General features: G+C 37.9%; 1 protein-coding gene across 2 annotated transcripts in view; it reads left to right on the forward strand.

The window, feature by feature from the left end:
- MYO16 (myosin XVI) overlaps positions 1-22,702 on the forward strand; it is a 702,327-nt gene that overhangs the window by 94,442 nt on the left and 585,183 nt on the right. The window contains exon 1 of one of the 2 annotated variants that reach the window (XM_025364354.1): positions 931-1,012. The exons of the other annotated variant lie outside the window; for it this stretch is intronic. The gene's annotated coding sequence lies outside the window, so the exon portion shown is untranslated. Of the gene's footprint in view, positions 1-930; positions 1,013-22,702 lie in introns of those variants that run through there. 2 annotated transcript variants of the gene reach the window in all.

Here is a 22,702-nt window from a genome sequence, read left to right on the forward strand (position 1 = left end):
TTGGAAATTCACAGTTTATATTGGCTTTATTAGTTTTGCTCCAGTTTTCTTAGTAGTAGTAGGCTTATTTAATTCATTCCACAAAATTGAATGGATTAATGGAATCAGGTCAAATCTCCCCAACCCACATGGCTGGAAGAGTCTGACTCTGATATGTTTTATAAAGAGCCTGACTTACAGCTTGCTCTTGAGTTAAAAAAAAAAAAAAAAAAGTTCCTTCAAAAATAGTTTTGCATATTATATAAGGTTACATCCCTAAGTGATTAACTAGCTCAGTGAAGGTAGTTCCGTTCTTTCAGTGGAAGGCTAATCGGGTCTCTAATACCCCAGGCAGCCGCTCCCCTGCAGATGCTCAAGTCCCTCTTGGCTCTCTAATCAGTAGACACTCAGCCCCTTCTCCACCTGCCGGGACTGTTTTGACAGAAAGCAAGGACTTGGCCCTAAGCAGCCTCTGATCCCTCCAATAAATAACACTGCTGATCTTCACCCTCCTCTTCTGTCTGCCGCACTTCAACGCCAGCCCTTCTGTGTAAACCTTTAAGTTTTTTTATTGTGTGGATTTTAACGTTCATTGTGGTGGCGACTTTGAGTGGTTTTACAGATAAAAAGGAGTGCACATGTCAGAGTTCAATGAAAATTCAGAAATTAAGTCTTTTTTTTTTTTTTTTTTTTTTTTACCTTGAGCAGGCTAAGGCTTCCCTGTTAATTAAAGAGCTGCACTCCAGCTCTCCAGTCATAAAAGGACAGCAGCCAACCGCTGTGGGCTGAATTTAGGGCTGCCTTTGAGTCAACCTGAGCTGATGTGTTTTCTGGAATGACTTTTTTGCTTTTACAGTCGATCTGCAGGAATCGGCCTCATCAGCTGTGTGTGTTGAGAGGGGGGGACGGGGGAGGGATGTGTCAGACTCTGAGCGTGGACCAGAACTGCGCCTAGAGACTTTCAGTGAAAGCAGAGGAGAGATTTCCAAAGGTTGTATTTTCCTTCTGGTTGGAGCCTCTCATCCACATTGTGGTAAGTGGGTCAGCTCTGGTTCACTTTTCCTTTTAGAAGAACAGGAGAAATCCATGCAGAATTAACTCTGAATTTTCCACGAGTGAATTTAAGTTCCCTTGTTTTAACTTTAAAATGTGCATATGTCAGTATCAAAACCTTTTTCTTTGCTTTGGTTTTTGTTTTTGCTTTCTGATAGCTAGATTCAGCTCAGTCTAATTCAATCATTCTCTTTAAAATTTTAACTCTAATTAAAGCTAAAAAAAGTCCCAATTCTGAAAGTCTTCGTGAGTGAAGAGGAAATATTGAAAAGTTTTGAAAAACAGACAGAAAAGTGATTTTCTCAGGTAGAAATGTTTTAGCAAAATCTTGTGTACAATTTAAGATTGAAGCTTATAATAGAAAATAGTATTTTTTCTTATTCAAGAGCACATACACATACATTTTAAATGCGTGTATGGTATGTATCATACAATTAAAACTGACACCATTTTTTACAATATGTGATGTGTTTTGTGTATATCATATTTTCACAAAGCATAACGTACTTTTGGTAGAAACAGTGTTTGTGTGAATTTTTCAGCGTTGACACTATTTTTTTACAAAGCAATTGCTACCATTTGATAGAAGAAATAAAACCTAGTGTTCGATCAGCAGGGTGACTAAGGTTACAATAATCTGTATGTTTCAGAAAAGAAGAGAATAATTCAAATATTTCTAGCATAGAGAAAAGACAAATACTTAAATTGATGGATCCCAAGTACAGTGATTTGATTTGTAAAAATTAAATGAATGTATTAAATTATCACATGTACCCTGAAACTATATATATCCGTTATGCATCAATAAAAATTTTGTCAGTTAAAAAATAATAGCCATCATTTATGAATGCTTCCTTTATTCAGATATTAATTCTTTATATGCATTATTTCACTACATGCTTACAACAAACTCATGTGTTAGACATTTTTGTTACTCTCTTAAGATATATATTTATAGCAAAGTGATAACTACACGTGGTTAAAATAAACCAAATGATACTGAAGGTTCATAAGGAAAACCTACAATCTCTTTGCCCCATAACTATTCTTACCTAGTTTTGCACCCCAGAGCAAAACATTTAACTATTTATGTCTTTAGATTTGGAAGGATTTACCTCCAGATTCCTAAATAATATGGCAAGTCTGCAATTTTTTTTTGATACTGTCTTATTGATATCCTGCTATTATGGATAGAGATTCAGCTCATCCTACACCACTCTCCATCTCCTATCACTCCATTGTGTTTAATATATACACGTAACTTAGTTTTTCTCCTGTCGGTCACGTTGGTAACTTCAAAACCCTTAAGCCTGTATTTATTGTTCTATCAGCTATAGACAGTATTTCTCAACTCATTTTATAAAATGCAATTGGTAGTTCTTCTGCCCTCTCCTGCCCTGCCATTCCCCTCTACTTTCCAATTTTGATCAGCCATGGCTTGCTTTTGGTCAGTTTGAAACATACAAAGTTGCTGATGTGTGATTACTGGCGGTTTCATGCAGTCATGGTCAAGGTAAAAACATTAGGTTGTGTTTCATAACCATTGTAAGGTCTTCTATATCTGTGGGATGGTTTCAAGATGGAAAACCAATTCATATTATTTATAATATTGTAACTCTATGTTTGTGTTTATAAACAGGGATACATAATAGAAAAGATAACTTTTCCTTCTTTACCAGCTCTTATTGCAAGTGAGAAGTTGCCTTAGAATAATTATGCTGTTGAATAGTCCACCATTCCCTATCCATGACTGCTCCACTGCTGAAAATACCATTAGTACCGAAAAGGTGGATCACCAGCACCTTGGAGATAGCTGCTTCAGTGAGACATATGGGAAAGGGGTCAGAGATCGGCATCAGCATTACTTTCATTTGTTTATTCTGCAAATATTTATTCAGCACCTGCCATGAGCCAGCGATTGTGCAACAGGGCACAGAATGAATCACACAGCAAATCTGATTCCTGCCTTCAAGTTGCTGACACTCTAGTGGTAGTAATTTGCATATGGCTTTCCACAAATAAACACTGGAGTGATGGAGAGAGAGAGAGAGAGAACAGACAGACAGACAGACAGAGAGACAATACTAAACTTCTCACCTCTAGTACAGAAATAGTAAAATTCTTATTTGTATTAAGTGATCTGAAAGATTTTTTTATTTTATTTTTTATTATACTTTAAGTTCTAGGGTACATGTGCACAACGTGCAGGTTTGTTTCATATGTATACTTGTGCCATGTTGGTGTGCTGCACCCATCAACTTGTCAGCACCCATCAACTCATCATTTACATCAGGTATAACTCCCATTGCCATCCCTCCCCTCTCCCCCCTCCCCATAATAGGCCCCAGTGTGTGATGTTCCCTTTCCAGAGTCCAAGTGATCTCATTGTTCAATTCCCACCTATGAGTGAGAACATGCGCTGTTTGGTTTTCTGTTCTTGCGATAGTTTGCTGAGAATGATGGTTTTCAGCTGCATCCATGTCCCTACAAAGGACATGAACTCATCCTTTTTTATGGCTGCATAGTGTTCCATAGTGTATATGTGCCACATTTTCTTAATCCAGTCTGTCACTGATGGACATTTGGTTGATTCCAAGTCTTTGCTATTGTGAATAGTGCTACAATAAACATACATGTGCATGTTTATTTCCATATTTTTAAGAATTAAACCTCAAATTCATATAACAAACCAAAAGTGAATTGTCTTTCCATGGTAGGACAATATTTTTAAAGGTTGTTATTCAAGTGATAGGTTGAGACTTTTTGTTTTGTTTGTTTTTTTACTGCTACTGACAATTATGAGTTGAAAGTGTCCACCTTCTGTTACTGGACTTGCTACTTCATAGAAAAACATGGTTTCAATGATGAAATAGGCAGCAATGAATGAGTGTGTGTTGAATTCTTATGTGATTTGCAAAGATAGGTATGATCTCCTCTTGCACCATTTTTATTCATTGGAACATAAAACTGCTTTGATTGAGATCGAGTGCAAGAAATCCATGTGTATGAACAACTGGAATGCTGAACAAAATTACCTGGGTTTATTTCTGCTTCTGTAGGTATTCTTTTCTTAAATACCTTGGAAAAACAAGGGTTGTGTTCACTCTCGGCTGTTGCTTTGTAATTCAAGTACCAGTCATAGTTCACAGTCTGCTTATAGCTAAGAAGGATATGTACCACACAGAAGAGTGTCTGGATCATAGCACTCCGTCCGTGTGTTTGGAATTTGGAATCAGTGACGAAGTAGAGCTATCCCAAATGCATAAAAAAAAATCAAATGCCCACTGGGAGGTTTCTGTGAATTCCTAGGGAGCTAAAAATTTTTAAGTTTCCTTTTGGCTCTAAATTACTCCTCCACCAATTACTATAATTTTCTGTTTGTCTCACAAAACTCACATGCTTTCCCAGTTTTGGGTTGAGAGAGTTTGGACATGAAATGAGGTCCTTTCTTTGTACCCTTGTACAGGCATGGAAAGAAAAGTAAACAACAGAAAATCCATTCACAAAGGCCACTTGTGAGCATAGCAGACTTTATGCAAAGTTTAGGAAAATTTTCTTCAATTCCATGTCCAGTAATTTGGCCCTCTATTTGCACAGTCATCCATTGTATTTTCAGACACACCCCCAGGTCTTATTTGTACAAACACAATTATTCAGCTGAAAAAAGTCAGCAGTACTTCTCTAATTACTCCTATTTACCCTAATCCTTGACTTTTTAAGATTACATTTTCTTGGACTCTGATTCTGATGCAAAACTTTTGCCAACATTGCCCCGAGAGAGTGTAAGGGTAGGGGAAATTTGATCAACAAAGATTGTTCAAGAGTTTCTGATTATGTCAGACAAAACTGCGTTTGCACTTTGGCTCTGATATTTACTGATCACTGGCATTGATTAATTTGCTGAACTTCTCTCTAAGCTGCAGCCTTCTTGTATGAAATGTGGGTAATTATAACATTTTACCTACTACATAGAGCTGTGAGCATTGAAATAACACAGTGCATCAAAGGTGCTTAGCATAGTGTCCAGTACCTGGTAAGAAGCCAGTAACTTTCCTTTGTTAACATTGTATTTATTAACGCTGCTACTGTTGACCCTTATACATTCAGAAGACTTTAGGTTCCATCAATCATCTTTAGAAATTTTTACTACTATAGAATTTACTACATATAAAAATAGTTCCCTAGGAGAGAAACAAAACTAAAAAACAAAAGGTAAATGGTGGGGAAACCATACCCTAGAGCTAGTGTCATGACTGAACTATTTCACTTTCTCTTAGAAATTCTAGGACTTTGAAGTGAAAATACTTTGAAACTTAGCAACCATGGTATGAACAAGAACACTGTTTTTTCTTTCATTTTATGGTTGCTTTTGCAAAATTTAGTAAATGTATCCCATAACAGACCTGTTAGTGATAACAGTCTTGCCTTAAATGCTAACCATTTATTTATTTTACTATGGTGTTTTAAAAGTAAATAAGCTTTTTCAACTTTATATTTTCCAGCAGATCTTATTGAAAATGGGCTTATTTTTATGCCACTTTTCCTCATGAAGATTTTTTTTTTTAATTTTACAGAAAGAAATATGAAGAGAGAGAGAAAAAAGTAATCCCAGGTCCTTTATACTTGAGGGCTTCTTGTGTGGCTTTGAACCCAGCAGGTAGAGTGTTCTGACCCATATAAAAGCCTTACAAAGGGACCACTTTTTTTGCAAGGTGGACAGAGATCACTGTGAATGTGTGCTTCATTCAATGCATCGTTTCCCTTTGCAGATGTGTGTCCCATGGAGCACCGCAACTGAATTTTAAGCTTTTAAAAGTAACATCTCGTATTTGAAGAATTTGGACTGTGTTGTGAGAAAGTGGAAAATTAGAGAGCTTCCTGAAACCTGTTAGAGAATTTCCTGTTATTTATTTTAACTGTACACCACCAGCAGAGTGATTATTTGAACTTTCAATAGGTTCCATGCCAATAGATATTTAAAAAAAATGAGAAGGAACATAATTTTAAATCACATATATATATTTATATAAAAATTATATGCAGAGGAAACAAAGGGGAAAACCAAATTAATTATTCTCTACTTAAAGAACTATAAATTATATGATCATCTGAAACTCAGATTGTGGACTAGACAGTTTGTTTCTTTTTAAATATGACAACATAGTAATTTTTTTTTCAAGTGTCAAGATGGTTCTAAATTCTTCCATGCAGAGTATATGAGGAGGCTGTGTCCAGAGAAGTTATAAGATAATCCTAGGGACCCAGAGGCTATGCACATTCACCTGCATCCCAGAGCTTTGTGCCAACATCCAATCCCACCCTGAGCGTAGTCCTTCATATTTCTAGTCCTTGTATTTAGAATAAGGCAAGGTAGGCAGTGGGTGAACACTGCTGAGTGTTTGGTTATGTGACCTTTATGTTGTCTTGAGGCAGTTTACCAAGACATTCAGGAGCCTACAACATCTCCTCAGGCCTCTCAAATTGGGAGAGTATGACTTTGAAATTGGTGCTCTTGATTCTTTCAACCTGCTGTTGACTGAATGTTTGTGACTCAACCAAATTCATATGTTGAACTGAAATCCCCAACGTGGTCACATTAGGAGGTTGGGCCATTGGGAGGTGAGGAAGTCATAATGGTGGGGCCATCATGATGAGATTAGTGCCCTTATAAGAAGACATACTAGAGTTTTTTCTCTCTCTCATTGTTATGTGAGGATATGATGAAAAAATAGCCAAGGAAGAATTCCATCACTGGACACCAGGCCTGCGTGTGCCTTCATCCCAGACTTTCCAGCCTCACAACTCTGAGAAGTACATGTTTGTGATTTAAGCCATGTGGCCTCAGGCATTCTCTTTTAGGCCCCTGACTGGACTGAGGCACCACCCACACAGGCATACAGCATTTCATCAGTTTTTATAAGATGTAGACCTCTTGCACCTTTGGTTCTTTGTAGGCTATTTTTCCTTTCCTTAACTCTTGCCTCTCTGATGCACTCTTTGCTAGTCATCGTCTATATAATTGTGATTTTAAAAGAATATGTGTAGATTCTTAAGATATTGGTAGGAGTTTTGAAGTGTTTTGACAGTAATTTAATTTCTTCTTCCAAGGGAATTTTTTGAAAACCAACACAGTCATAGAATATGTCACTAATAAATGAAAACATTAAACTATAACCAAATATGGGGAAAAATTCACGTTATGTTGCAACTATGGCCTAGAGCCTTGCTTTTGAGAAATCAATCTGTCTTGACTTTGAAATATTAAATAAAGGCTACGTTGGAAGTAGGTGGTTTGGTCCTGCAATTTTCTGGACAATACTGAGGAATATTTTCACTCCATAAAATAGTTCAATATTTGTAGAAGAATCTTCATTTTTAAACTACCACCAATGGAATCCATTTTCCATCTCTACTCCTGCAGTTTTCTCTCATTGACTAAAAAGTGTCTACTGAATTTAGAAGCAAAACTAGAGAAAATATAACACTTGCTATGAAGTAGTGGAATAGATATGGCATATCCTAAATTGAGGGAACATTCCTGGAGAAAGAACCTGGAAAAATGTCCAGTTTCCATTTAAGCTCTGGTTAAGCAGTATGTGGTTTGAAAGTGAAAAAATGAGCCTATTGAAAAGTATGTAATAAGTGAATATTTTGACTCAAAATCTAAAATGAATTGTAAAGGATTTGCTCTTTGTTTTAAAAAATATATTCCAAGGGAATATTTTGAGATATCATGAAACACATATCTCACCTAAAAACCAACTGAGAATTAGATTTGATGTGTGTCATGATTGTATTGGGGATAAAGGGACAGAGGGAACAGCCAGTTTTGCTAATTAGGAAAATCCTGGACACATTGACATCATCTTACAATGTTTTGATCCATCTTGGAGGCATTAAATTGACTACTTTTCCTAATAGAGATAGTGCATGTGTTCTGAATTGTTAATTGGCTCTAAAATTAGTTATAGTTTATTTCTAAATTTAACCAAAGGTGGGAAAAAATTCATAGACTTAATCTGAAATATGTTATTCATCGATTTCATATACAACTTTGGTTTTTTATGATTTTAGATGTCAAATCTCTGAAATAATATTTATATTATCTAATGGTAATGTTTGATGTTTGGATAGGTCATTGTCTTTACATTTTAAATTTAAGCTAATTTTTTTGCTTTCAATTCATGTGATTAACTTCTTTGGATGAACTTATTAATTTTCTCTTACTCTGAGTTCATTTGAATGGCTTGTTTTATCACTTATAGCACTATCTATATTTTGCTATATTTAGCAGTTTGGTGGCTATAATTGTACCAGGTTAAATGAACAAAGGCAGTTCAATACACCATCCTGTTACAGCTGACACATATGCTTATGCTATTTTCCTGTCTCTGAGTCAAGCCTTAATACATTACTCTTTTCCAAATCTTTTTTTTTCTTAAACACTAGTGATCCTAGATCAATAACAAATACATTCAATAGATATATTGAGTGCCTGTATTAGTCTGCTATTACACTGCTACAGATAAATAGCTGAGACCAGGTAATATATAAAGTAAGATTTAATTGACTCACAGTTCTGCTTGGCTGGGGAGGCCTCAGGAAACTTACAATCATGGTGGATGGGGAAGCAAATACATCCTTCTTCGCAAGGCAGCAGGCAAGAGAAATGCAAAGCAAAGGAGGAAGAGCCCCGCCTAAAACCATCAGATCTCATAAGAACTCACTCACTCTTACAAGAACACCATGGAGGAACTACCCCCATGATTAATCACCCCCCATGAGGTCCCTCCCCCAAAGTGGGAATTACAATTTGGATTGCAATTTAAGATGAGATTTGGGTGGGGATACAGAGCTAGACCATATATATCAGTGCCTATACTGTGTATAACCTAATGAGGCATACTAGGATATTTTGGTGAAAAAGACATCCCTGCACCAAGGAACTAAATCTGAAACTTCCTTTTGGGAAAGCCAGGCAAGGACTAAAATACTGACTTGTAATATTTGAAAAAAGAATGCTATAGTAAGACCAAGGAAATGAAGTAATGTTTAGAGAAGTATAGATGAAAATCATAGTGAGTGAATGTGGCCATTTATTGCAATGGTGATAGCACAAAAGAACTAGCAGAATGATCAAACCAAAGTTGAGATGCTAGTGGAGAAATTCTTGACAATACTAGCTCAAATATTAACATTGGAGTTGACTTAAATTATTTTGAATTATTAAATTATTAAATATAAAATATTAAATTATTTTGAATTATTAAAGTTATCTTTAATATATAAGTTCAGGTCCTGGATTCTGAACTTTTCTATCATAAATGTTAGTGTAATGCTTGATTTTTCTGATTTTGATGAATATTCCTTTAGCTGATTTTTATTTTATGGAAGGATTTTAAATAAGCACTTACCAACTTAATTGCAACTGTGTTTCTGTTTTCCTCACTACTTTGTCAGCCTTAGAGGGCAAGTACAATGTCTGTTTTTCCACTTGTATACCTCTGCACAGTTCATGGTAATAGGTATCATATTATTGAATAAATGGCTGGATGCATAGATGGATGGATGGATTGGTGGTTGTCTAGATGGATGAATGAATTTGGAATGCCCCAGCAGGATGATCCACTTTTGAAATATTCTATCCATGTGTAAACATTTCTACTTTTTCAGGAATTATCAGTGGAGTGTTCCATGGGAAACAAACCATATCTGGTAGTGGCAATGGGTTCTGATAATAAGCAAAGCCCTTGTATCCTTTCTCATAGTCCTGTATCACAGTTATATGCGTGTTCAGTTTTATATGATCATTTCTTAAAGGACTGACTCTTAGACATAATATAGACTCCTGTGAAAGAAGTATATTTGAAAGCTAAGTATAGCCATGAGTGCCAAAAATGTAATTACCTCTACTTTTAAGGAGCCCATCTTAGTAATCTATCTTTGTTTATCTTACAGAAATACTCATCATCTGATTTGCTCCATGTGAAAAAAAAAATCCCTTCCAATGTCCAAGTATCCTGCAATATTGTAGGGTATTGATATGGTCTGCCTCTGTATCCCCACACAAATCTCCTCTTGAATTGGAATCCAAATTGTAATTTGGATGAGGGTCCACATGGGAAGTGATTGGATCATGGGGGTGGTTCCCCCATGCTGTTCTCGTAATAGTGGGTGAGTTCTCATGAGATTGATGGTTTTATAAGGGGCTATTTCTCCTTCACTTTGCACTTTTCTCACATGCCATCATGTGAAGAAGGACTTGTTTGCTTCCGCTTCTGCCATGATGGTAAGTTTCCTGAGGCCTCCCCAGTCATGCAGAACTGTGAGTCAATTAAACCTCTTTCCTTTATAAATTTCCCAGTATGGGGTATTTCTTCATAGTATTGTGAAAATGAACTAATACAGTAAATTAGTACCAGGGTAGTGGGGCACTGCTATAAAGATACCTGAAAATGTGGAAGTGACTTTGGAACCGGGTAACAGGCAAAGATTGAAACAGTTGGGAGGGCTCAGAAAAATACTGGAAAATGTGGAAAAGTTTGGAACTTCCTGGAGACTAGCTGAATCATTCTGACTAAAATTCTGATAGTGATACGGAAAATGAAGTCCAGGCTGAGGTAGTCTCATGATGGAGATGAGGAACTTCTTGGGAACTGAAGTAAAAGTCACTCTTGCTGTGCTTTAGCAAGGAGACTGATGGCATTTTTCCCCTGCCCTAGAGATCTGTGGAACTTAAACTTGAGAGAGATTATCTGAAATTGGCACTTATGTTTAAAAGGGAAGCAGAGCATAAAAGTTTGGAAAATTTGCAGTATAATGATGTGATAGAAAAGAAAAATCAATTTTCTGGAGAGAAATTCAAGTCTTCTGCATAAATTTGCATATGTAATGAGGAGTCAAATGTTAATCACCAAGACAATGGGGAATTTGTCTCCAAGTCATGTCAGAGACCTGCTCAGCCCCTCTCATTACAGGCCCAGAGGCCTAGGAGGCAAAAATGGCTTTCTGAGTCAGCCCCAGGGTCCCCTTACTCTGTGCAGTCTCAGGACATGGCAGCAGGTGTCTCAGCTGCTTCAGCTCCAGCCATGGGTAAAGACCAAGGTACAGTTTGGACCATTGTTTTAGAGGGTGGAAGTCTCAAGCCTTCCACATGATATTGGTCCACTGGGCACATGGAAGTCAAGAATTGAGGTTTGGGAACCTCCACCTAGATTTCAGAGGATGTATGGAAATACCTGGATATCCAGGTAGAAGTCTCCTGCAGGGGTGGAGCCCTCATGGAGAACCTCTGCTAGGGCAGTGTGGAAGGGAAATACGGGGTTGGAGTCCCCACACAGAGTCCCCATTGGAGCACTGCCTAGTGCAGCTATGAGAAGAGGGCCACCGTCCTCCAGACCCCAGAATGGTAGATACACCGACAGCTTGCACTGTACACCTGAAAAAGCAACAGACAATGCCAGCCCATGAAAACAGGGAGGCGAAGGGGTGGAAGGAGCTGTACCCTGCAAAGCCACAGAGGTGGAACAGCCCAAGGCCATGGAAGCCTGCCTCTTGTATTAGTGTGACCTGGATGTGAGACATGGAGTCAAAGGAGATTGTTTGAGAACTTTAAAATTTAATGATTGCCCCATTGGACTTTAGACTTTCATGGGGGCTCTAGCCCCTTTGATTTGGCCAACTTCTTCCATTGTAACCGGTGTACTTACCCAATGCCTATATCCCCATGGTATCTAGGAAGTAACTAACTTGCTTTTGGTTTTACAGGCTCATAGGAGGGAGGGTTTGCCTTGTCTTAGATGAGACTTTGGACTTGGACGTTTGGGTTAATGCTGGAAAGAGTTTAGACTTTGGGGAACTGTTGTGAAAGCATAATTGTGTTTTGAAACTTGAGAAATATGAGATTTTGGAGGAGCCAAGAGTGGAATCATATGGTCTGGCTTTGTGTCCTCACCCAAATCTTATCTTGAATTGTAACCTGGATTGTAATCCCTACGTGTTGGGGAAGGGGCCATGTGGGAGGTGACTAGATCATGGGGGTGGTTCCCCTACGCGTTTCTCATGACAGTGAGTGAGTTATGAGATCTGATGGTTTTATAAGGGGCTTTTCCTGCTTCTCTTAGCACTTCTCCTGTGCCATATGAAGAAGGACATGTTTCCTTCCCCTTCTGCCATCATTGTACATTTCCTGAGGCCTCCCTAGCCATGCACAACTGTGTGTCAATTAAACCTCTTCCCTTTATAAATTACTAAGTCTTGGGTATGTCTTCATAGCAGCAGGAAAATAAACTAATACAGTAAATAACAAACTAATACATGTACTTGCTCCCAGACTCTTAGAGGGGTAGCGTTGGTATAGAAAGAATGGAACCCCCACACCTCCACTGCCTCTTGTGGAACTTTTTGGAACTGAACTCAGTGTGCTCACACTTTCTCCAAAGCCAGCCAATGACACCAGGGAGCTACGTACCTTGTCACCCTCTACTGTCCTTCCAGCTGCCATGCTTCTGCTAAACCTTAACTACTGGTTGTTCTCTTAGGGTTTCACCCCTCTCTTCTCTCTTGTTCCTGTTCTCTGATCTTACAGTGCTCTCCCTCAGCTCAATCTCAGCATGTCTAAAAACTGCCCATTTTAAAAATAAGCAGTGTAAACATCATCAAGCTTCCCTTGATTTTCTCAGCTAGTCGGGATCTCTTTCCCACAGCACTTTGTAATTCTAACGATCGATAATTATCACTTTCAGTTTTGCAGATTTCTGGAAACTCTGATTTTAGTTTCTGTCACTGTTTTGGAAGTTTCACATGATCATTTTAGTTGTGCACATAGACCTAGGGCTGCATCTAAATGTGACCTTTACTGCATGCATCAGGGGCCTGTTATCCAGCTTTGTAGCTCCTGGTGGCATGGCTTCTGCCTTTGCCCTGCTCCCCTGTAGCTATGTGGGTGTTTTCTTGGTTCCTCTACTAATAATTTGCCATTATATACGAGTGACCCATGCTGTACACTCTGCCCAGGCGCCTTCCCCAACTAGTGCTGATTCATCGTGCACACCTCGTCTAAAGCTTTCTCATCAGACCTAGCTGGAACCCTCCCTCGCACCCCCACAGCTAAATTCCACCATTCCTGTTCTTCTCTTTCATCTTAACCTATTCCTAACTTCCATAGTATTTTTCATCAATGCTATCTATATGTTAAACATAACAAATACACACATACATATATATATACACACACATATAAATACGTATATATCTATGCAGAAACAAATGTCTGAACCCACTTACCCACAAATTTTTTTTTTTTTTTTTGAGACAGAGTCTTGCTCTGTTGCCCAGGCTAGAGTGTGGTGGCACGATCTCAGCTTACTGCAACCTCCGCCTCCTGGGTTAAACTGATTCTCCTGCCTCAGCCTCCTGAGCAGCTAGAATTACAGGAATGCACCACCACGCCAGGCTAATTTTTTGTGTTTTTAGTAGAGACGGGGTTTCACCATGTTGGCCAGGCTGGTCCCAGACTCCCAATCTCAGCTGATCCAACCACTTCAACCTCCCAAAGTGCAGGGATTACAGGTGTGAGCTACCCCACGATGATATTTTTGAAAGTATATCCTTGTAACCAAACTCAATGTAAAAAAAATTTTTAAATCTTTATTTCTTGAAGGACATTGAAAGGGACCCAATGTGTGACCCCAGCAACACTCTTCACAATCTCTCTTCCTCACTGCCTTATTTTCCATAGGCAGGTTCAGCACCTCTCACTGGCCCACAACTCAAGCCTCTGCAGGCCAGCCCAGGAAGCTATGGGGTCCCTGGAAGGTTCCTCCTCATTCTTCTCATGGCCTTCTCCTGTGCTTTCTCCCTGATCTGCCCAGCCCTTCTTCTTCTTCTGTATCACCCACAGCTGGGGCTGCAGCTTTTGCACTGGGGAGAAAGGGCTAGAAATGGGTGCAAAGTCAAAGGGGGATTCAGAAAAAGGGAAGATGGTGGGAGTGCTCTCAGGCCCCTGGGCCACCATGGTTCCTTAACACTTAGCCTTTCTCTAGATGGTGAGTCCCATGAGGGCAGGGCCCGGGTCTGTTCTGTTCACAGCACATACACCAGCGAGGTGCCTGGCCCCAAACAGGTGCTCAATAATATCAGCCAAGTGAATGAATGAAGGAACAATTTTGAAGTCATTAAGCTGATGAGTAAATGTAGTACTGAACGAAAGACACTAGAGGGAGATCAGAGAAGGACTTTAGCAACATGAGCACAGTAGAAGCCAAGATTTAGCTGTGTTTGACAGCATGGAAATTTCATTTCTGCTTCTTTGTCTTCAATTTAAAAAATTTAAAAAATAAAAGTAAATTATATAGATAGATAGATTTATTTATTTATCTGAACTGAATCCGATCCAAATCCTTTCTGTTTTTAATATAGGTCATGATGGCCCTACCATTTGTAGAATAATGTTAAGACTGTAGATGGACATTTTAAAAAGATACTTATTTGAGTAAAAGCCTCATGGAATGGCCCTGAATAAACAGATTGGCTAGAAGGAACACCACTAACAGTCATCTGAAAGGATGAATCATGGACACCTGAAAGAGCACTGGGGAGGAAAACACTGGGCCCGAAAGGAAATTGTCAGATCTTCCTGACAATTTCATAAAGTATATAGAACCTGTATATAGAAGGCATAAAGAGCCTGCCTTCCCTGCTAAATGAGAAACAAGAAATTATTTAGGAATAAACAGAATAAAGTTCATGTGAAGCTCTCGGACTGACTGACTGTTCCACCTGAAACAGGTATCCAGGCTTACTCTTTCTTCAGCCTTGACAATCACCTCCCTAGACGTTGTTTGTCCATCTCTAAAATGGACTAACAGTAGTACGGAGTTTGTAGGAGGAGAATGTGGCAAGGATTAAAGGAGACAGCACACATAAGGACTGACACAGAGACCGGACCAGCACACACATAGTCAGAATGTACTGTGCACGCTCCGTTGAGGCCTTTCTGTGAAATTGATTAAATTTACTAACATTTGCCTGCCTCAGCCGTTTCCTCTCTTGGGCTCTTTTTTAATGATTATGCTGCACTAGAAATTTTTTCTTCGACTGAACTTCAAAATATTTGGGACCTGGAGCGCTTTGTGGGCGAAGGTGTTCTTCTCTTATTGTTGAAATCCTCCTGCATGTTGGTTCATCTGGAGAAACAGAAAGACAAGGGCCCCGCCCTGGTTTATAAAGAAGCATAGAGCACAGTGCTACTCTAAAATCATTTCAAATTGCATGCATAGGTGCTGATGGAAGCGTGCGATGTCGAAGTTATACAAGCATTTTAAGTTCAGCCACATTCATGCTGCCATTTATAGTAAATCCTCCTTCTTATATTTGCTTTATTCTTGGCTGCAGTATTGTTGGATCTGGCAGAGACTCTGATAAGCAAATGGCCAAGAGCTATCTTAACAAGGAAGAGGTGACCTTGAGGCAGAAGAGAGGAGGAGAGCTGAGAGAAACAAGTAGGTAGAATTGCAGAATGGTTAAAAAGAAAAAAAGGAGCTCTTGCCTTTACTTTCAGCTTGTCTGTATTAGTGCTCTTTTTCCTCTGGATAGATAAGTCTACCGGAAGTTCATTTACAGATGCTTCAGTAAAAAATTAAGTTGACTCATAGTAATAAAAGAGATGACAGGGAAGTCTTCAGTGGGTGCAAAAGCCATAATATTTTGAATGATGAATTCTTATATGAATTTAAAAATTAAAGATAGCCATTAGGTATCACATATATCATTTTGAAAATGATGTCGTGTATTCTGTCTAAAGTTGAAAGAGGTGAGGTATCACTTCAAAGATTTGAGTCCATGTAATTTAGCTTTCCATAAGTAAGAGTAAATCAACATAAAATATAAAGAGACAACAGCATAGTAAGATCTTACAGCCTTTTAGTTTTAAAGACCTGGGTGGTGGACCTGGTCTATTGTTTTCAGTTGCGTTACATCACAATAAAAAGAAAAAAAAACAAGGACCTTAAAAATGAATCCAATTAATCATTTTAAAAAGTTCTAAATTGGAAGTCACACTGAAACAAATGAAAAAGGAATTAATTTGGAACTACTAGAAAAATAACATGTAGCCAGTATTGGATTCAGTTCAATTTCAAATCAGAACAACTTTTATGTTTTACCATCTGCCTCAGCAAGAGCCTTATAAAATTTGAACACTACAGTCTTTAGAGATTCACATATGAGGAAAGCTTTTTAAAGACCATTTGATGAATATAAAACCAGAATAAATAATGTTGGTGCTTGTCCATAAATAGAGTTAGTAATTAGTGATTACTGAAAAGATAAGTCACATCTGTCATATCATGGGCTCAGATATTCCATTTGAACTTCTGCCCTCTACACAGTCCCACAGTAGTCCAGTTAAATGGTCTTCTGACTCATGGTAGGTAAGCAAATTGAGACTCAGAGAAGACAAGCCAGGGGACTGTGTCCCTCCAAACTGTAAATTGGGAAAAAAAAAAAAAAAAAAAGGAATTGAAGCTATAGCTCTAAACTGTTGGATTTAGGCATAATACTTATTTTTAAAAACAGGCAAGAAGCATGAAACAGAAACAACTTCTTTCTGCAAAATGCTTGTGTTCTAGTTATGTATTGAGATGAGGTAGATAGAAGGCAGGTAATGTTCTGACAAAGTAGACTCTACTTTCTTCACATATGCATGCATGCATGCATGTGCATATTTGTGAGACTTGAATCACTTGTTAGCTTTACTTTATGGATAAGATATGAACATTTTATTTGCCCATTTAGTTGACTCTTCTGCAGCTCCTCTGGACATACACTGTAACATATGTGCCTTTTACAGTCCTGTGTCTTGCATGTTGCCTGCTTAATGAGTTAGTGAATGCTTAAGGAAAGGAATCCTCAACAAGGAAAAAGGGAAAAAAAGAGACAAGATGCTGATATTAGAAAAAAAGTGATAATATCATTGAATCAAGGTTTTACCGAAGCTCATCATTTTAAGAAAATAGAAGATTCTACAGGAGGCAGGATGCTTGGGTGGTAGACACTAATAAGACAGATCCAGCTACTGTCTACACAGTCTTGACAGAAATGCCTTCAGGTTTAAAAATTCTAAATCACTAACTGTTTATTGATTTAACATTTAACATGTGCCAGCTACTCTGACTGGGTTAAAATGTCAAACAAGATATGGTCCTTGCCCAAATGGAGTTCACAGGAAACACTCGAGGAAATAAATAAATGGATTATAAAGTGACAGACGCTGAGATAGTCCCAGCACTACACAAAGCAGGGCTCAGAGGAAGGAGCGCCATCTATCAGGGTGGGGTTGGGAGGTGTAGTCTCTGACTTTTGACAACACATTCCCATTTCCTCCTTTCAGACTGTGAGAAATGTAACTCATCAAGAGTTATACCTAGTTTACGTTCTTGCTGCCCTGTTAGGAGAGCCTGCCTTCCCTGCTAAATGAGAAAATAAACCAAGAAAATTATTTCAAGAACTAGGTCTTGAAATTAAACCAGTATGCAACTTGGGGAGATGTAGCCAGGTTAAGGAGAAGGGGTCATTCCAACACAAAGACTCTGAAGCCAGAAATAGCACTTCATGTTTGAAGACGATATAGTGTTTAAGGAGTGGAGCTGAGATGAAAGAGACAAGAAGTAAAGCTAACTGAGCTTGTCAGATAAAGTTTATGGCTTGGAAAGATGGGATTGATTATGGTCACACTTTAAGGTCAAGAAAACAAATTGGGCACATTGTCTTAAGAGGGCTAAAGTTTAATTGAATTTTATTAAAATATAAAAAGGAATTGATTTTCGCATTTTCTGAATATGGTAGGGCTCATTTGTGTGTCTGGGAAATCTACATAATCTTTCTGGATTTGACATTCTGTCTGCCTGTAAAAACATTGGAAATATGTAAATGAGTGATTGTATCTAAATGTGTCCTCAATTCTGGATATGCTTAAGACATTCTAAAATTTATCTTTACTTGTCTCCTCTTTTTATTTCTTGATATCTAGTTAGGTAACATGCCCTCCTGGTTATGTTCATGGAAGTTATCCTTTCACGTGTAAGAAGCCACCTTCAAAACTTAGTGTCATAATACATGAAGAAGGATCACTTCCCAGTCATTCCATGCAGCCAGAATGCCCTTATCCCCAAACCAAAGACATTCCATAGAAACTATAGACCAAGGTTCCTTATGAATATAAAAACAAAGTATTTAACAAAATGCTAGCAAATCCTATGCAGAAACATATAGAAAGATTTATTCACTGTGACCAAGTTAGACTCATCCCAGGAGTATCAGGTTGGTCCAAGACATGAAAATCACTGAATACAATATATCATATTAACAGGCAAAGTATTACAGAAGACAAATTCATGGGTAAAGTAATACAAAAGCCAAATGATCATCTCAGTAGACTCAGAAAAATGACTTGACAAAATATAACTCCCTTTTATGATAAAAAATACTCAGTCAATAGGAAACAGAAAGATGCTTCCTGAACCTAATAGAACTTTATTCCTAAGATGAGGAACAAGACAATAATCTCTGCTCTCAACACTTCAATTCCATAATGTACTGCATGTTCTAGCCAGGGCACTTACATAGCAAAATGAAATAAAAGTAATTCAGATTAAAAAATAAGCAAAATTATCTATTCTTAGATAACATGATCTTGCATATAGAAAATTAAAAGAAATCCATATAAAATGTAGAACCAATAAATGAGTTCTGAATGTTTACACGATACAAGATCCGCAAACAAAACTCCATCGTGTTTTTACAAACCAGCAATGAACAACTTAAAAATGAACTTACAAAAACAATTCTAAATACAAATAGCATCAAAAAGAATAAAGTGCTTAGGGACAAATTAACAGAACAAGTGCAAGATTTGTACCTTTAAAACTATAAACTATTGTTTAGAGAAATTAAAGAAGCCTTCAAAGGGAAAGACATTCTTTTCTGTGGATTGAAAGACATTATATTGGAAAGATGGCAATGCTCCCCCAAAGTGGCCTATAGACAAAATGCAATCCCTACTAAAATTATAGCTGGACTTTTTGCAGAAATTGACAATCTGACCTTAGAATTAACACATAAATGCAAGATATCCAGATAACTACAAACTATCTTTAAAAAGAAAACAAAATTATAAGACTGACATATCCCAATTACAAAATTACTACAAAGCTACCAAACAATCAAAACAATGTGATACTGGTATAAAGCTGATATATAAATCAATGGGATATAATTAAGAGTCCAGAAATAAACACTTACATTTATGATCAATCAATTTTGACAACAGTGCCAAGACTATTCTACAGGAAAAGAAGAGTCTATTCAACAAATGTTGCTGAAACAACTGAAGATCCATATGCAAAAGAATGAAGTTGGACCCATACTCCATACCATATACACAAATTAACAAAAAAATAGACCTTGGAACTAAATGCAGTTGCTACAATTATAAAATTCTTAAAAGAAAACACAGGAGTAAATTTTTGTGACCTTGGATTAGTCAGTGGTTTCTTGGACATCATGCCAAAATCATAGTGACAAAAATGGTAATTTGAACTACATTAAAATTGATAACTGTTATGTTTTATAGGTCATCATCAGAACAGTGAAAATACCACACAGAGAATGGGAGAAAACATTTGAAAATTTTATGTCTGATATGGGAATTTTTCTAAAATATTTAAAGTGACTCTTACAATATAACAATAAAAAGACAAGCAACCCAATAATAAAGGATAAAGGATGTGAATAGTATGTTTCCAAACAACATAAACAATTGATCAATAAGGAGAGAAAAAGATGATCCAAATCATTAGTAATTAAGAAAATGCAAATCAAACCTACAGTGAGATAAACTTCATACCGATAACTGGCTAAAATAAAACATCAATCAGACAATAACAAGTGTTGACAAGGATATGAAGAAATCGAAACCCTGATACGTTGGTAGTAGAATTGTAGAATACTACACCCACTTTGGAAAAGTTTGGCAGTTCTGCAAAATTTTAAATGTAGTGTTATCACATGATCCAGAATTCTACTCCTATGTATAGTCCCAGGATAACTGAAAACATATGTCCACACGAAAACCTGAACATGAATGAATATTCATAGCATTCTTCATAGTAGCAAAAAACCTAGAAACAACCTAAATGTCCATCTACTGAAAGAAACACACAAAATGTGGTATACCCATACAATTGAATATTGTTCAATATAAAAAGGAATGACATATTCCTTTCATGCTGTCAAATGTATAAACCATGAAAATATGCTAAGTGAAAAAAGTTAGACACAAAAGGCCACGTATGGTATAACCTCATTTGTATGAAATGTCCAGAATTGGCAAATCCCAGAAACAGAAAGCAGATTGATTTCCAGAGACCTTCAGATGGTTCTGGGTTTTGTTTCCAAACTAGCTCATCTACAACTGGCTACCTCCATACTAAACAATCCATTAGTATAAAAGTGAAATATGCATTTTTTTCTTTCCTGACCTGTTTAGACCATTCTGTATTGTGAATTTTCTTGCCCACCTTCCTTTCTCTGCACAAATGCAGTCCCTTATATCCTGTCTTCACTGCTCCTATGGCACTGCATAAACACTTTGATTTGGCATAAACACTTTGATTTGGCATAAACACTTATATTTACATGTGGCTGATGATTTTCACAACTGCCCTCCTTCCTCCAGGAAACTATAAGTTACTGGAGAGTTGGACGCAATAATTTGTCTTCATTATCTTATCCAAGTCAACTTTTATGAAAACATTTTGCACATGCTAGTCTTTCTATAACTATTTGTTAAATTGAATATTTGAAGAGTAGCATTTTCTAGTAAAAATGTATATGTAGTAGACATTAAAGAGAAAATATGTCCACTTTCTTTGTATTTTGTGTCTAAGTACAAAACAAGTTAAGACTCTTTCAGAGGCAAATGCAATGTTCTGAGTAAGTGCAAACCCTAGTTTGCCTGGGAATTCGAATTCCTTCACCATTGTAGTCTATGCTTGAAATCATCGAGAAAACTGGATGGCATCAACTCCATTTTCTCTTTTAGCTGTTCCTTGGCCGTTTAGTGATGGGTCATATGATGATGACTTGGGAACTGAACCATGGGCAGTAATCCTTTTTCCCTTGCTCATGTGTAAACCACACTGTCAGTGAATTAAGCTGAAGATTTTATCTGTGCCCTTGAAATGTGGTTCTAGGGAATTATGGCATTCTTGGTCTGGAATTTGAATTCCTTACTTACTGCTCTAAGTGCATTAAATGTTGCAGTATTTTAGAAACTACTTACTCTTTTGAGAAAGTTGTTAGAATCCATCAGTAAGTCAAAGCAGTACAAAAGTGTAGAAAGAAAGGGTTGTTAGGACAAATTCATTTATCTCCCTATGTCTTAATTGAATATGAAAAGATAGGAAAAGGTTAGAGGAAAGATTAAGTATTGTGTACATTGTCCCCACTATAACAAAAGTGATCTGCCTAAAATGTCCTTTATTTCTGGGGCTTGAAACCTGTGAATAGCTCCCTCCCCACTATCCCCAAGATAAAATTCAAATTGCTCCAAACCGTTTGGTGACCTGATCTCTGATTCCATCTCAGCGTCCTCTCTCATCTGCTTGCTCATCCTTCACTCCAGGCTCCAGTCATCCCTGAACGTCTTCATTTACACAAAAGAAAGCTGTTTTCCATTCGTTCTTGCCACAGAGTGTGCCATTTTCTTCAGGTTTTTATTTTCCTAGAGCAGTGATTCTCAGACTTAGTGTGTAGCAGAGAGCCACCTGGAGGGCCTGTGAGATCCCCAAGAGCGCTGGACCCACCCCAGAGATTTGGATGCAGCACAGCTTGATGGGAGCACAGAATCTGCATTTCAAACAAGTTATGTGGGGATGCTGCTGCTGGTCCAGGGGCCACGGTTAAAATCACAGGAGTACATCACTCTTTCATACGTCCTCATTCCCTCAGTCCTTCTACGCATTCTGCAGATTTCAGCTATGATAGCTCATTTCGGCCAAATCTTATTTGATCCCTAGCAGTTGGGCAGAGGCTTTTCCGTGTGTACCTGAGTGGTTTTACTCCACCTTACTATAGCACTGAACAGCCTGTTGTCAATGCCCAAATAATGTCACTGAAATGGTAAGCTCTTCATAGGAACGGGCTTTCATCTGTGCCATGGTTGTCTCTCAGGGCCTAGTGCCTGCCTGATAGTACAGGCTCCGTAAACAAAATTACTAAAGGAAAATAAAGAAGAAATAAGTGGAGACTAGGATCCATGTTCAGTCCATCTCGTGTTCTCTCTAATACCAGCAAAGGCTGTACATAGCAGAAGCCCTGCACGCATAACCAGGGACGGTTTCCAGGGATCCAAGGACAAGACTTATTGAGTACCCACTAAATATGCTTATTTATTCTATTAACCTTTCCTAGATATATCATACCCAGATAATAATTGATTGTCTTTCCCTTAAACCATCCGCTTCCTCTTCCACGCTGTGTCTTCCTCCTCCACTCTCCAGTCCCTCACCAGACACACAGATGGCCTCACCAAACACCCAAGCACCTGGAAACCTGGGCTTCTCTCTCACTTCCCAATCCTGCCAGTCTCCAGGCTATGGCTTCCTGAGGA

This window comes from Theropithecus gelada, chromosome 17, assembly GCF_003255815.1.
Source record: "Theropithecus gelada isolate Dixy chromosome 17, Tgel_1.0, whole genome shotgun sequence".
Lineage (NCBI taxonomy): Eukaryota > Metazoa > Chordata > Mammalia > Primates > Cercopithecidae > Theropithecus > Theropithecus gelada.